The 14,805-nt window shown below is 40.4% G+C and overlaps 1 protein-coding gene and 1 non-coding gene across 2 annotated transcripts in view; one reads left to right on the forward strand and one right to left on the reverse strand.

Moving 5' to 3' along the window:
- Positions 1-14,805, forward strand: part of VPS13B (vacuolar protein sorting 13 homolog B) — a 932,812-nt gene that overhangs the window by 331,258 nt on the left and 586,749 nt on the right.
- LOC114811821 lies at positions 7,562-7,700 on the reverse strand. The gene has a single exon (XR_003759516.1). It is a non-coding gene; the product is annotated as a small nucleolar RNA SNORA7 (small nucleolar RNA).

Here is a 14,805-nt window from a genome sequence, read left to right on the forward strand (position 1 = left end):
TCCCCCCCAACACACACTCTTCCCTTCCCTCCCACACCCCATATTAGATGAAATGGACAACCGAGCCAAAAACGGGAAAACCTAGAGCTGGTACATTGCCATCAGGGCCAAGTAAAAATTTCACTCAGAGAGGCTGCTTGCTTGTTTTTCAATATACTCATCAGTATCTTTCCTGTGAAAGACTGAAAATTTGGTTTTGCTTTAGCATCAGTTTTTAACAGGATAGGGATTGTGTCTACCAACTCTATCATGTTGTGCTCTCCAAAGAACTCAGGACAGTGCTCTGCAAAGAGTAATAATTGATTGAAAGCGTTTTTACAAATGTATATCCTTGCTAGGAGGCATGAGGGCAGCTTTACATATTCTAAGTGAAATATATTTAGTGGTTCATATGAGTCTATCCATGATAATGCTATTAAAAGTGTGGTTCAGGCTTAGAGATGATTGACTATTTATAAAATTCAGCAAAACAATATAGGTGGGCATTTAGTATGTGTAATAAATAAAGTACCACAAAATTCTCAATGTGGAAAAGTGTTGATTTAAATCTAGAAAACACATTGACATCGTTTTCTTGTTTTGATTTTTAAGATGCACAAGCTATAAAATTTTGTATTGTATATTTTAATCTTAGCACTTGTAATTGCAAGTAAATTAACACATTAGACATAATTAAATTATTGCAGTCAATAACATGGGTTGCAGTGTTAACCACAAAACAGTTTATACAGAATACACTTTATAATTCTCAAGTGTGAGACTCTGAGTTGTGATTTAATGGGCCACTGAAATCACGTGTACAGTATTATTGCTTAATTATGAAATTTTGTCAGCTGCCAAGAAAACTTTATCAGATGGTGGTGAGTGGAAGGAAACCACTATTGTTTTGCTTTTGGAAACTCATAATCCTTTATTTGAGGAAAGCGAACTGTGAAATGAATGAAAATAATGAATATTTGCTCTTCCCTGCCTCTTTAAGTAAGTCTCTGGCCGTGACTTTCATTGCCCGAAGCCTCCTGAACTTTACCAGTGATTTTTGAATCATCATGAAAATGAGGGGGCTCTGCCCTTTGAAGGCAGTAGAGGACTTGGGGCGATCAGTGGGAGGAGCAGTTAGATTTTCTTCATTTTTAGCTATGTTCCAAAATTTATAGTAACCGAGCCATAAAGATTTGAATGCCAGCTTTAACTTAATCCTCCAATTTTATGCCCCCACCATGACCCATGAGGACATGCCTGTGTTATTCATATTGCCTTCGCAGCGACAAGGCTTATGTTTTTGAAAGCATGGCTCCGAATGTGTTTCTGACTTTTCCTCAATGAACTGGTAAGAGCAGTTTCGACTACTAGATTCAGTATAAAATAATGCGGTGAAGAAACTGTGATGAATTCCTGTCAGCTGGAAGAGTGAGTCTGCAAGTTCCTTTAGAGTTAAGGTCAGAGCTACTTCAAATTGGCACTGAGTGTGACCCCAGTTCAGGTCGCATGACTCACAAGCAAGTTCATTACTCTCCTGAACCTGAGGGCTGAGGGCTGCAATCTCTTTTCAACTGATCCAACATAAATGGATCAGTATTTGAAAAACAGGCTTTGAAGAAAACCTAAATCGCAGTAGAGGTTCTTGTGCAATGTTTGCGTGTTGCTCATCTATACTAAGCAGCTCTGCCATAACGTGGAGCTTTTATTTCTGGAGAAACCCACAGTCCCAAGCTCATGTTGTAGAATGCATGCCGTGTCTGACGCCATACACATGTGCAAAAAAGTTTCTTCCAGAGCCCAATTTAACTATTTCCGGACAGTTGCATGTGTGTGGAAAAAAGTTGCCTAATTATGCTTTATCGTACTATCCAGTAAGCACACGTGGCAGATCTGACTGTGCCTCTGAAAGTGATACAAAATCAGTAACTATGGAGAGTGCAATAAATGCAGGTCCCCCTTACTTTGTATGAGAAGCAGCATGGCCTAGTGACAAGAACATGGGAGTCAGAGGATGTGGGTTTCTAATCCTGCTCTACCACTTGTCTGTTGTGTGACCTTGGGCAAGTCACTTAATTTCTCTGTGCCTCAGTTACTCCATCTGTAACATGGGGATTAAGACTGTGACCCTCACATGGGACAACCTGATTACCTTGTATCTACCCCAGTGCCTAGAACAGTGCTTGGCACATAGTAAAGGCTTAACAAATACCATTATTATTATTATTATTATCCTTAGTAAAGGAAAATGAATAATGAAACATTTGATATAAAAGAGAAATGTGGTCAAACCAGCATATTGGTGATGAGTTCATTTTTCCATTGGTTTTCACTGAAATCCTAGGCAAAGTTTTAAACTTGTGAATTTTCATTGTATCATGGAATTTTATTGAAATAGCTAGAAATTTGATTCTTTGGGAATGCACACCAAAATGAGTACATCATCTTGAGCATATTACTATAAAATTGGGTCAGAAAAGTTTTTTTTTTAAATGGTATTTTTTAACCACTTATTATATGCCAAGCACTGTATTAGGCACTGGGGTAGATACATGATAATCAGTTTGGACACAGTCCCACATGGGGCTCACAGTCTGAATCTCCATTTTACAGATGAGGAAACAGAGGCACCGAGAAGTTAAGTGACTTACCCAAGGTCACACAGCAGACAAGTACAGGAGCCGGCATTAGAACCTAGATCCTCTGACTCCCCAGCCTGTGCTGTATCCACTAAGCCATGCTCCTCATATTGCTAACAGTAACTATTTTAAACATTTTATCTAATGGGAATAATTTAAAATAGTGAATTTTTGGAACCTATATGGACAATGACTTTGTCCAGTTTGATTTCAGTTATCTCATCTGTAAAATGGGGATTAAGACTGTGAGCCCCATGTGGGACAACCTGATTCCCCTGTGTCTACCCCAGCGCTTAGAACAGTGCTCGGCACATAGTAAGCACTTAACAAATCCCACATTATTATTATTTCAAAATAAAGCTTCTAATATGGTGTTTTTCTCACCAAGCTATTTCTTTAGTGGTCTGTAATTCAGAAACAGACATTTACCCCTACCCCCAATTTCAAAATGTCAAAAAAAAGTTTTCTTCCATGCTTAGCCTGTAGATACCAAATTCCAGTGAGTGAGTGGAAAGGAGCATACTAGATAAGCATGCACAAGCTTAACTACCCTGAGGGGTCCAAAGTGTTGCAGATATTTCAACTCCGCTATCCTCTCGCCCTGTATGATGGTTCATTATTTAGCATGGTGGTTTTTTTTCTACACTTAGATTATTATTTAAACTGCTGGGTACTCTGAAGGACTTTTAAAAATTACATAGTGATTACACATTTGCTGTGTTTTAGAACTAATTCTGTTCCATTTACCCTTGTTTTTGCTCCTTTCATCTTTCTCTTTTGTGTAAAACCTAACACCAGGAGAATGGATGCACCTTAAAATGTATTTCTTCTGCTTTAGCTTGCTATCTGGCAATATTTTTATTGAGCACATAAGAAAGTATAGAAAATCTTCTGTGTGCTTTCCTCTTGGCTCAAGGGAAGGATTGTGTTTAAGCGTGAAAAAGAAGCCCTAAGAGTTAGTGCTCAGTGCATGCTTTTAAGGGATGCCGCGTCTCTACAGTGACTTCTAAGTCTGTCTTTACAATTGCAGAGTTGGTGTCCATAGATACAGTGCTACAAACATTCAACGGTTGGAGAGAGAAAAATTGTTCCCTCAATGCCTGGTTTGCTATAGGAAGCTTTGAGTCGTAGAGCATAGTTCTTGAAGGAATTCTCATGTAATGTTTCACAAAATAGAATTTCAGCAGATGAGAGACACAGTTGGGAAGCTGTATTAAAATGACAGTGATTTAGTACAAAGTTCAAGTAGTTATCAGTTATAAGGATTGTGGCATTTGTTAATCCCTCATTATATTGCCAAAAACTGTGTTGAGCGATGGGGGTCGATACAGTGCAATCAGATCACACCCACTCCCTGAAATTAAGTGAATTGCCCAAGGTCACACCGCAGACAAATGGCGGAGTTGGGATTAGAACCCACATCCTCTGACTCCCAAGCCTGTGCTCTTTCCATTAAGTCATGCTGCTTCTCCATTGTATTACAGTTTTGCAGTATTGTAGTAGTCCTATATGATATAGTACATGCAAATTTCCCCTGATGTTTGCTTTTAAAGTGGAATGTTTAATTACCCTGTCCATTTTGATTAGCAAAGAGTAACTGAGTATATACACAATATAAGTAATATTTCAATTTGCGAATGAGCAAATAATGAACTCAGTATTTGTCAAGAGTAGTCTGGGTTGCAAAAAAGCTTTTGAGCTTTTTGAAATATGGTGGTATTGTGAATGCTACACATTGTATATAGCTGGCAGTATTTATAGAAATGGGATAAATAGGATAAAGTTAGTAAAGGAATAGATACTTAGGGATAGCGAATTATTGTAAAGCATCTATTTTCCGGGGACAACATGATGATGCTGAAGAGTGATTTGTAAAAAGCATTGGATTACTCATGTTGTTCTTTTAGACCATTTTAATGAAATATAGCTCTAATTTATCCAATTTTAGTCTTGGCATTAGACTGTTTTTAACTTGACATTCCATTATTTTTCTATAAGCACATCAGCTTTTTTTTAAAAGGCTTTACTCTGTGACTTCTAATATACATGCACTACTGGTTCCTTTCCTTTATTTTGATCCTTTTTTGCCTCTTGAGGAATGATTATTTGCAAAAAAGTTGTTGTTGATTTTTTTGATTAATTTTGTTTTGCATCAGTAGAAACTACAGATTGGATAATTATATGAATAATGTTTATTCATATGAATGCATTAATAATGTCTGTCTCCCCCTCTAGACTGTCAATTCATCATGGGCAGGGAATGTCAGCTAATTCTGTTGTACTCTTCCAAGCGCTTAGTACAGTACTCTGCAGGTAGTAAGCGCTCAACAAATATGATTGATAGATCAGAACCCATTATGAATGTGTGTCAATTTCCTTCTTAATGAGAATTATCCATATAATAGTAAGGGTACTTGTTAAGGGCTCACTATATGCCAATCATTGTTCTAATTGCTGGGGTAGATACGAGTTAATCAGGTTGGACACAGTCCTTGTCCAACATGGGGCTCACAGTCTTAATCCCCATTTTACAGATGAGGTCACTGAGTCCCAGAGAAGCAAAGTGGCTTGGCCAATGTCACACAGCAGACACATGTGACTGATATGCCAACTGTTCTTTTGTGGCTGAGGTTGCTGTGCACTAAAACATGAGACTGTTAATCAAAAATAGCTCGAGAGAGCATTGGGCATCTGGGTTTTCCCCTGGAAGACTCTTTCATACCATTACATCTTTAAAATAGGATCCACAGCTACACAAATAGTTGTCATCATCATGTAATACTTGTTGAATGAGCTTGAACTCTAAATCTAGATTTTCACATATTCAGTATTGTATAATAATAATAATTGTGGTGTTAGAACAGTGCCTGGCTGCTGTAAGTACTTAAGCACTGGGTTAGATTCAAGACAATCAGGTCCAACCCAGTTTTTGACCCACACAAGGCTCACAGTCCAAAGTAGGAGTGAGAACAGATATCGAATTCCCATTTGACTCCTCCTTGACTCATCTGTCACATTCAACCGACATATTCAGTCTGTCACCAGATCCTGTCGGTTCTACTTTCTGCACATTCCTGCCTATTCAAACTTCTACCATGCTGATTCCAAGCACTTCTATCCCACCTCAACTACCACATCAGATTCCTCACTGACTCCCGTGCCTCCTGTCTCTCCCCAGTCCAGTCCATCCTTCGCTCTGCTGCCCGGATCATTTTTCTACAAAAAAGTTTGGTCCACATCTTCTCACTCCTCAAGAACCTCCACCCGCATCAGACAGAAACCCCTCACCATTGGCCTCCAAGCACTCAATCAGCTCACCCACCTTTCTACCTTAGCTCACTGATTTCCTACTATTGCCCCATTGCACACTTCCCTCCTCCAACACCAACCAACTCATTCTATCTTAATCTCATCTATCTCACCACCGACCCCTTGCCCACTTCCTTCCGCAGGGCTGGAACTCCCCTCTCCCCACCCTTTCATATAATAATAATTATGGTATTTGTTAAGCGCTTACTATGAGCCGAGCACTGTTCTAAATTCTGGGGTAGATACAGGGTAATCAGGTTGTCTCACGGGAGACTCTCAATCTTAATTCCCATTTTACAGATGAGGGAACTGAGGCACAGAGAAGTTAAGTGGCTTGCCCAGGGTCACACAGCAGACAAGAGGCAGAGCCGGGATTAGAACCCACATCCTCTGACTCCCAAGCCCGGGCTTTTCCACTGTCCCCATTTTCCAAGCCTTATTAAAATCACATCTCCTTCCAAAGACCATCCCTGATTGTCCTCATTTCTCCTACTCCCTTCCCCTTCTACAACACCCTTTCTTCACCACACCCTCAGCACTTCTGTAGAAATCAGTAATTTATTTTAGTATCTGTCTCCCCCTCCTAGACTGTAAGGTTATTGTGGGCAGAGAATATGTTTATCAACTCTGTTGTACTGTACAGTCCCAAGCATTTAGTACAGAGCTCTGCGTGCAGTAAGTGCTTAATAATTGAATGATTGATTTGACAGATGAGAAAATTGAGGCACAGAAAATGGAGTGACTTGGCCAAAGTCACATAGGAGCCAAATCGCGGAACTGGGAATAGAAGTCAGTCTGACTCCCAGGCCTGTGGTCTTTCCACTAGACCACACTGCTTCTGTCTAGCTGAGTGTGTCTTTTAATGAAAGTCTGTGAAGTCCCGAGTTCCCCTGCATCTTATTATTGCTCATAGTTGCTTGGTAAAGTGATCTTCCTGTTATAATCCAGAAAGCTTTTGTATAGAAAGCTTTTTTTTGCAAGAAATTCCTTGGTGCCTGGGTCATTTTTATTGAATTCTTTGTGGCATCAGTATGTGATGCCCATAGCAATTATGGCCATATTGAGCATGGTGTTCTTCAGTGTTACCCACTCTACTAATTTTGGTACAGTGAAACTGCGATTTACATTATTAACTATTTGAACATTTACCTTTTCATTGTCTTCTACCTGTAAATCATTTTATATATGTTCCACAGCTAGACTCCTTAAGGTCTCTAAAACGGCAAGAATTGTGTCTCTAGTTTGGTTGTAATCTCCCAGGTGCTTTATACCATGCTCTACACATAGTCACTTAATGAAAAATATTAATTGATATTTAGGTTGGATTTGTGATCATTAGTTTCATGGTACATGGAAAATGATACAGTAGACCCTTGACATTTTGAGATTTTAATTTTTTTTAGTTCCCAGTTTCATCTTGTTTGCAGTGATTTCTCTAACCAATCCCCTTATCTTATGACGCTATGGCCACACCTCTCCCAGAATACTCCATCTACAATCATTCTGGTCCTGTATCCATAGAATTTCCTTGGTAAAAATACGGAAGAAGTTTACCGTTGCCTCCTTCCGTGCAGTAAATTTGAGTCTTTGCCCTTGATTCTCTGCCCTGCGCCTGCGCCCAGAACAGGTGAGTTTTGACCTATAGCACATTGCCTTCCACTCGCTAGCCTCTGCCCAAGCTAGGAATGGAATTGGACAGGCCTCTGCCTGACTCTCCCTCCTGTAGTCGAGACTGGTAGAGTACTGGGAACTCTCCAGGTGTGACCCTGAGAGGGGACCAATCCCCTGCGAATGCCAAAATACATTTTTAATCTCTGCCGTCCCCTTAATGGTGCATCCTGAGAGTCTGTTATTGTCTGGAGCAGCCCCTTTCTCATATTTACTCTTAAAATTAAGTGAAAATGTTTCTTGCAGAACCCCCTCTTATCAAAGCTTGTCACATATGGTTGGGTCCTTGTCAGTCTCCGCTTGTGTGAATTATTTATATCCATTTCCTTTCTTTTTAATTATTGTTTTGTCTCATGATGCCAGCTTGGCTTTCTAATGGAGGATAACCTTCCTGAGGGTAGTAATCCTGTCTTGTTTTGTGTGGTCTCCAAGTAAGTAATTCTTTCCTTGGGGCCCCGAGAGTGGTGTGCGAAAGTTGATAATAACTATAATCTGTTGACTGCTGTTGACTGCTTTGATGCTGAGAGGGACTAGACCTGCTTGTTTTTGAAAAGTGGATAAGACTGCTGCAACTTTCCCGTAGACTTGTCGTCCCTTATTATAGCCTCTCAAACGCTTAGTACAGTGCTGTGCACAAAGTAAATGCTTAACAAGTACCTTTAACGGATTGCTGCCATATACAGTCTTGCCATAGCCTGCTCAGGCCCCTTGAAAATGATTTTATTGATTAAGATTGAAGTGTGGGGCTATACACGAAGGGCTCTCACCGAAGGCCTTGGTAGGCCTTGTATTCTTTTTCACTTTCTGGACAATGTTTTTCTCCTTTCGTGATGGAGATTTAAGGTGAACCCTGAGGTCTCAAGTGGGTGACTGGGTTTCTGTGGAGTCATTGATCCAGGTCAGATGACGGTTACCACAAAACATGTCACGATGAGTGGAATGGGTTGAGGGGCCAGAAAAAGCAGCAAGGCCAGGATGCTGGAGGTAGGAAAGGAAGGGCAAAGAAAGGAGGGAGAAGATAAAAGTCCAAACCTGATTAGCTTGTATTTCCCTCAACACTTGGTACAGTGCCTGGCACATAGTAAGTGCTTAAAAAATAGTATTTTAAAAAAAAAGACCAAATGAGTCTAGATGACTAGTCATGGGAGTCAATAAAGATGGTAAAATCTTTCTGCCATTCATTCAGTCATTCATTCAGTTGTATTTATTGAGCGCTTACTGTATGCAGAGCAGTTGGGAGAAGATTGATAGATATTAAAGCAAACAAAAAGAAAATCGGTTACATCAGACGGAAGAGGAAAACTTGGAAAAATGTTGCTCCTTTTGTAGCCAGGAAAAGAAAACTGAGTGCATTTCTGAAAAATTAAGCATTTTTAATCGTTTGTTTCTGTCTTTCGAAAAAGATAAAAAAAAAAACAGTCAACAGTCAATAGACTGTCCCGCTAGTGATTCAAATAGGAAAGCTGAATTAGAAATTGATTGGAGAAAATGGTATGTCTGCCTTGTAAGGAATTGGTAATTTTTGTTACAGAGCCACTAGCTTTTTAGAATCTGTAGGAGATTGGAAAAGTCCATAAAAGTCAGAAAATGGTAGAAGTTGTACCCATTTTGAAAAGGATAAAAAGGAAGACCCTGTTCAATATTGAAGTATTTTAGACCAAATAATCCCACCACCCTCAAACAACCAACATCACTTCACACAGAGCAAATTGTCAGACAAGTTTAATTTTTTATATGATAGTGGCAATCCCCCTAGATGTGGGAGAGGCAATACATACCTAATAGCTAATAATGAATACCATTATTCAAAAAAATCAAATCTATCTACAATTCGTGAAGATTTTGGGTTTGGTATTTTGGGGGTTTTCATCAACAAGGAAGGAAGGGGTGTTTATTTAGGAGGGTTGTTCACAGCCGTGACCGTGGTAAACCGTGGCAATTCTTAAATAGTTCCTTGGAACAAACTCTCTTGAATATCTTTGTTGTAGATCTAGGAGAAGGAGTCCAGAACAGACTTATCCAATTTGCAGACGATACTAAAATGGGCAGAGTTGCTAACCTATTGGAAGAAGAGATGGAATTCAACATGTTAGACGAATTGAGAAAAAGGTCCTATTGAAATAAGTCAGGTTACAGCTTAAATGATTGCTCAAGATCCTGACCAGCTCCATGATCGTATTAAAAAATAGAATCATTCCCAGGCAGTTCAAATTATTAAAATTTGGCATGATTCTGCTGCCGTGTGTGGTCTAAGAATAGTCAAGATTTAAGACCTGGGGCCAGCCAAGTGATAGCTACTCTACTCACAGTGTATGGAAAACAGTGAGTGGACTGATGGAAATGTGAACATTTTTAGGTCCTGACTTGTCGTGACTTATTTTTCCAAGGGCAAATCAACATTTAGAAAAAACAAACAAAACAATCGTCTGTTCTTCTCTTGGGTTCCTTCTATCAGTCTCGAGGGTTGGGACTTAGGGAAAAGTAAAAATGTATAACAATTATTTTGCAGTTATGTTTGAAACACAATTATGTGATTTCTTTAGGATGAGAACTCAGATTGTCCAGGAAGCAAATGGCTTCCCTTTGCATTTGAATGGTCAACCGTATTGAGAAACAGCATGGTGTAGTGGAAAGAGCAAGGGTCTGAGGGTCCGAGGATCTGGGTTCTAATCCCAGCTCCGCCACTTATCCGCTGTATGACCTTGGGCAAGTCACTTAGCTCCTCTGTGCCTCAGTTACCCCCTCTGTGAAATGGGAATTAAGTCTGTGAGCCTTATATGGGACAGGTACCTTGTCCAACTGGATTATCAAGTATCTACCTGAATGCTTAGTACAGTGCCTGGCACTTAATAACCGCTTAATACTATTTAAAAAAACAAACCATCGACTATGTAAAAAATGTTGAAAGTATCCTGAGAATTTAATAATAACGATGGTATTTGTTAAGCACTTACTATGTGCTAAACACTGTCCTAAGGTCTGGAAAAGATAATGAGGCTGGACAGAGTCCTTGTCCCACACTGTCTCAATCCCCATTTTACACATGAGGTAACTGAGGCACAGAGAAGTTAAGTAACTTGCCCAAGGTCACACAGCAGGCAAGTGGCGGAGATGGGATTAGAACCCATGATCTTCCGACTCCCAGGCCCATGCTCTATCCAGTAGACCATGCTCCTGTTGTCCCAGAAAAGGGAACAGTGGAATTTGTTTTCAAAAGATGCATAATTATTTGAATTTGGTCATGAAGAGTGTGCTTTAAATTTCATTAAGAAAATTGTGATGTGTAATAAAGTCAATTTCCTGCTTTGGTTTGTGCAACGAGGACCTAGTTTTTATCACCATATCTATAATACAAATTCCCTAATTATTGTGGAGGTTCATGAAAAGATTTGAAGAGGTTGGGGAACACTAGATAAAGATTGGTGAGGGTAGGGTGGGGAAACCTTTTCAATCAAAAGACTTTTCACCTTTGTTTTCAAAAGAAAGCATTTCTCTCTGGGAGGAAATTATTACATTCTTTTTATAGAAACATTTTCCTGGCAAATGCTGAATGGAATCCTCTTCAAGAGTCATGTTTTTCAAATCTTGTTTCAACTGCCCTTAACTCTCTTCTTATGTATCTGAACTTATTGAGAAGCAGCGTGGCTCAGTGGAAAGAGCCCGAGCTTGGGAGTCAGAGGTCATGGATTCCAGTCGCGGCTCTGCCACTCGTCAGCTGTGTGACTGTGGGCAATTCACCTCACTTCTCTGGGCCTCAGTTCCCTCATCTGTAAAATGGGGATGAAGACTCTGAGCCTCATGTGGGACAACTTGATTACCCTATATCTACCCCAGCGCTTAAAACAGTGCTTAGCACATAGTAAGTGTTTAACAAATACCAACATTATCATTACTGCCTAAAAATATGAAGTTCCTTCAGGCTCATATTGCTACCTATATGAAGGAATCTTTTTTGGATCAGAGAATAAAAGCTTTATTTCAATATGGTTTCTCTATACCATTTTCATATTTTTTTTCAATCCAAAGAATAAAAAAATGCTGAAGAGATGCTTAAGATAACTTTGGTTAGAAGCAGCAGCTTTTCTGGATCAAAACATATAAATTCCACTACACTCTAATTGCCTGGGCAGGAGTTGTCTACCAAGTCTGTTATATTGTACTCTCCCAAGTATTTAACACAGTGCCCTGCACACAGTAAGTGCTCCATAAATAGCATTGATTGATTATTAGGCCCATTCCCTTTCATGCATGATGGTGCCAAGCTGCAAACCTGTACATAGGAGAAGATGGAAACAGGGGGGTGATATTGCAAGTGTGCCCAGGACCTAGAATCTCAGAACCAATCTTCACTCTGAAACAGGAAACTGATTGGCCATGGGCAGATTTCTCCCAGGGGCTGTTAGTTATTATCCAGAGTAGGACCTAGGACTATGCAAATACTGCTCAGGACCTATCCTTAAGCAGAGAAGCAGCGTGGCTCAGTGGAAAGAGCCCGGGCTTGGGAGTCAGAGATCATGGGTTCGAATCCCGACTCTGCCCCTTGTCAGCTGTGTGACTGTGGGCAAGTCACTTCACTTCTCTGTGCCTCAGTTCCCTCATCTGTAAAATGGGGATGAAGACTGTGAGCCTCACGTGGGACAACCTCATTCCCCTGTATCTACCCCAGCGCTTAGAACAGTGCTTTGCACATAGTAAGCGCTTAACAAATACCAACATTATTATTATTATTATTATTAAGGAATTCTTCTTTGGTCATTGGATACCATAGGCCAGGCATTTTGATTACCGAAACAAGTCCTACTGGTGAGTGGTTGTAGAGATTGTTCTTGCCCAAGTCTTTTAATTTTTTTTTTCCTGTGGCATTTAACTGCTTACTATGTGCCAGGCACCATATTAAGCACTAGGGTACATATAAGCTAATCAGGTTGGACACAGTCCTTGTCCCACGTGGGGCTCTCAGTTTTAACCCCCAATTTTACAGATGAGGTAACTAGTCACAGAGAATTTAAGTGACTTGGCCAAGGTCACCCAGCAGTCAAGTGGCATCTGCTTAAGGATGTTTTGTTTCGGTCCCCCCAGTTTCTCCAGAGGAGGATAAAGTGCGATTATTGCCGTTTCCTATGAATTTTGAGCTGTAAAATAAAAGTAATGCATTTAGATTTTATATTTTATAGAGAACTAAAATGGCTTTGTGTACAGAAGATTCAGATTTCAGCAATACCCAGTTCTTCCATAACACATCTTCACTGCATATTGAGGGGAGAACGTGATAAGGGAATTGAGGAATATTCTTCTGGCAGCATGCATCAGTCTGGTTAAAACATGATATGCAATTTGAATAATGGTCATGTGCCTTGCATGGCACACAAAACTCCCAAATCAGGGTTAAGAAAAATATAACCCTCCTATTTTAGAATAGTTGAATTTTTGAGGATTTTTAATCTTGAATAATATTAGTAGACACGGAAATGCTCTAATTCAAAATTCAAGGGAACATTTCTTGAAAGTCTTAAAACTTCTATAATTTTCCAAAAGGTATTTGTTAGGTACTTAATATGTGCCAGGGACAGTACTAAGAGCTGGGGTAGATACAAGCTAATCTCGTTGGACAGTCCATGTAACACATGGGGCTCACAGTCTTAAACCACATTTAAAAAATGAGGTAACTAAGGCACAGAGAAGTGAAGTGACTTGCCCAGGGTCACAGCAGGGAAGTGGCAAAGTGGCTTAAGAGAAGCAATTTTTAAAAAAAATGCTTGAGTATTATCAGTCAATGTATTAAGTGCTTAGAAGATTCAGTGCGGCAGAATTAGTAGATATGTTCCCAGCATACATCAAGCTTACAGTCTATTATGTCATCTAATTTCTTCATTCTTCCCATTCTGCGAATCTGTGCTGAAATGAACCCGGCAAGAAACGTCACTGTTTTTTCCTCTCTGTTGTGAATATACAAAATGTGGTAGAATACTTTTGAACTGTTAGCTGAATAATGCTCTCCATAATTTTCAATTTTGAGATGAAAAGGAGGCAAGGATTTTCTGGGAAGTGAAAACTGGGGTAGGACAAACATCAAAGAGCGAATAAACCAGCATTTTGGGACAATTCATTCTTTACTAAACTGTTGTATAGAAAAGTGCCCCTATTAATGCACATTCTATCTATAATTTATGTAAAAGGAAATCTGTCACTTCCTGTAGGACATAGTTCACTTTCCAGCTACTGAGCATGAATGGAAAAGAATAGCCCACCTTTTACACTGAATGGTCGAGTGTGAGAAGCAACATGGCCTAGTGAATACAGCACAGGTCTGGGAATCAGAAGGTCTGCCTGCCCCCTAAAACTCAACATGTCTAAAACTGAGCTCCTTATCTTCTCTCCCAAACTCTGTCTTCTCCCTGACTTCCCTATCACTGTATATGGCATGACCATCCTTCCCGTCTCACAGGCCCCAACCTTGGTGTCGTCCTGGACTCGGCTCTCTCATTCACCCCACACATCCAATCCGTCACCGACACCTGCCAGTCTCACCTTTACAGTGTCGCCAAGATCTGCCCTTTCCTCCCCATCCAAACTGCTACTGCACTGACAAGCTCTCATATTATCCCAACCTGATTACTGTTACACCCTCCTCTCTGATCTCCCTTCCTCCTGTCTCTCCCCGCTCCAGTCTATTCTCCATTCCACTGCCTGGATTGTCTTCCTACAGAAACGCTCTGGGCGTGTCACTTCCCTCCTCAAAAACCTCCAGTGGTTGTCTATCAACCTTTGCACGAAACAAAAACTCCTCACTCTTGGTTTCAAAGCTCTCCGTCACCTTGCCCCCTGCTACTTCACCTCCCTTCTCTCTTTCCACTGCCCACCCCGCACGCTCTGCTCCTCAGCCACCCACCACCTCACTGCCCCCCGTTCTCACCTGTATCCCACTGTTGACCCCTGGGCCACGTCCTCCCGCTGTTCTGGAATGCCCTTCCTCCTCACCTCCGCCAAACTAAATCTCTTCCCCTCTTCAAAGCCCTACTGAGAGCTCACCTCCTCCAAGAGGCCTTCCCAGACTCAGCCCCCCTTTCCCTTTGCTCCCCCCCCCAGCACTGTGCTCATTTATATATATTATTTATTACCCTATTTATTCTGTTAATGAGGTGTAAATCCCCTTGATTCTATTTATCTTGATGATGATGTCTTGTTTTTGTTTTGTTTTGTTTTGCTTTGTTAT

Source organism: Ornithorhynchus anatinus, chromosome 4, assembly GCF_004115215.2.
Source record: "Ornithorhynchus anatinus isolate Pmale09 chromosome 4, mOrnAna1.pri.v4, whole genome shotgun sequence".
In the NCBI taxonomy this organism is placed as follows: domain Eukaryota; kingdom Metazoa; phylum Chordata; class Mammalia; order Monotremata; family Ornithorhynchidae; genus Ornithorhynchus; species Ornithorhynchus anatinus.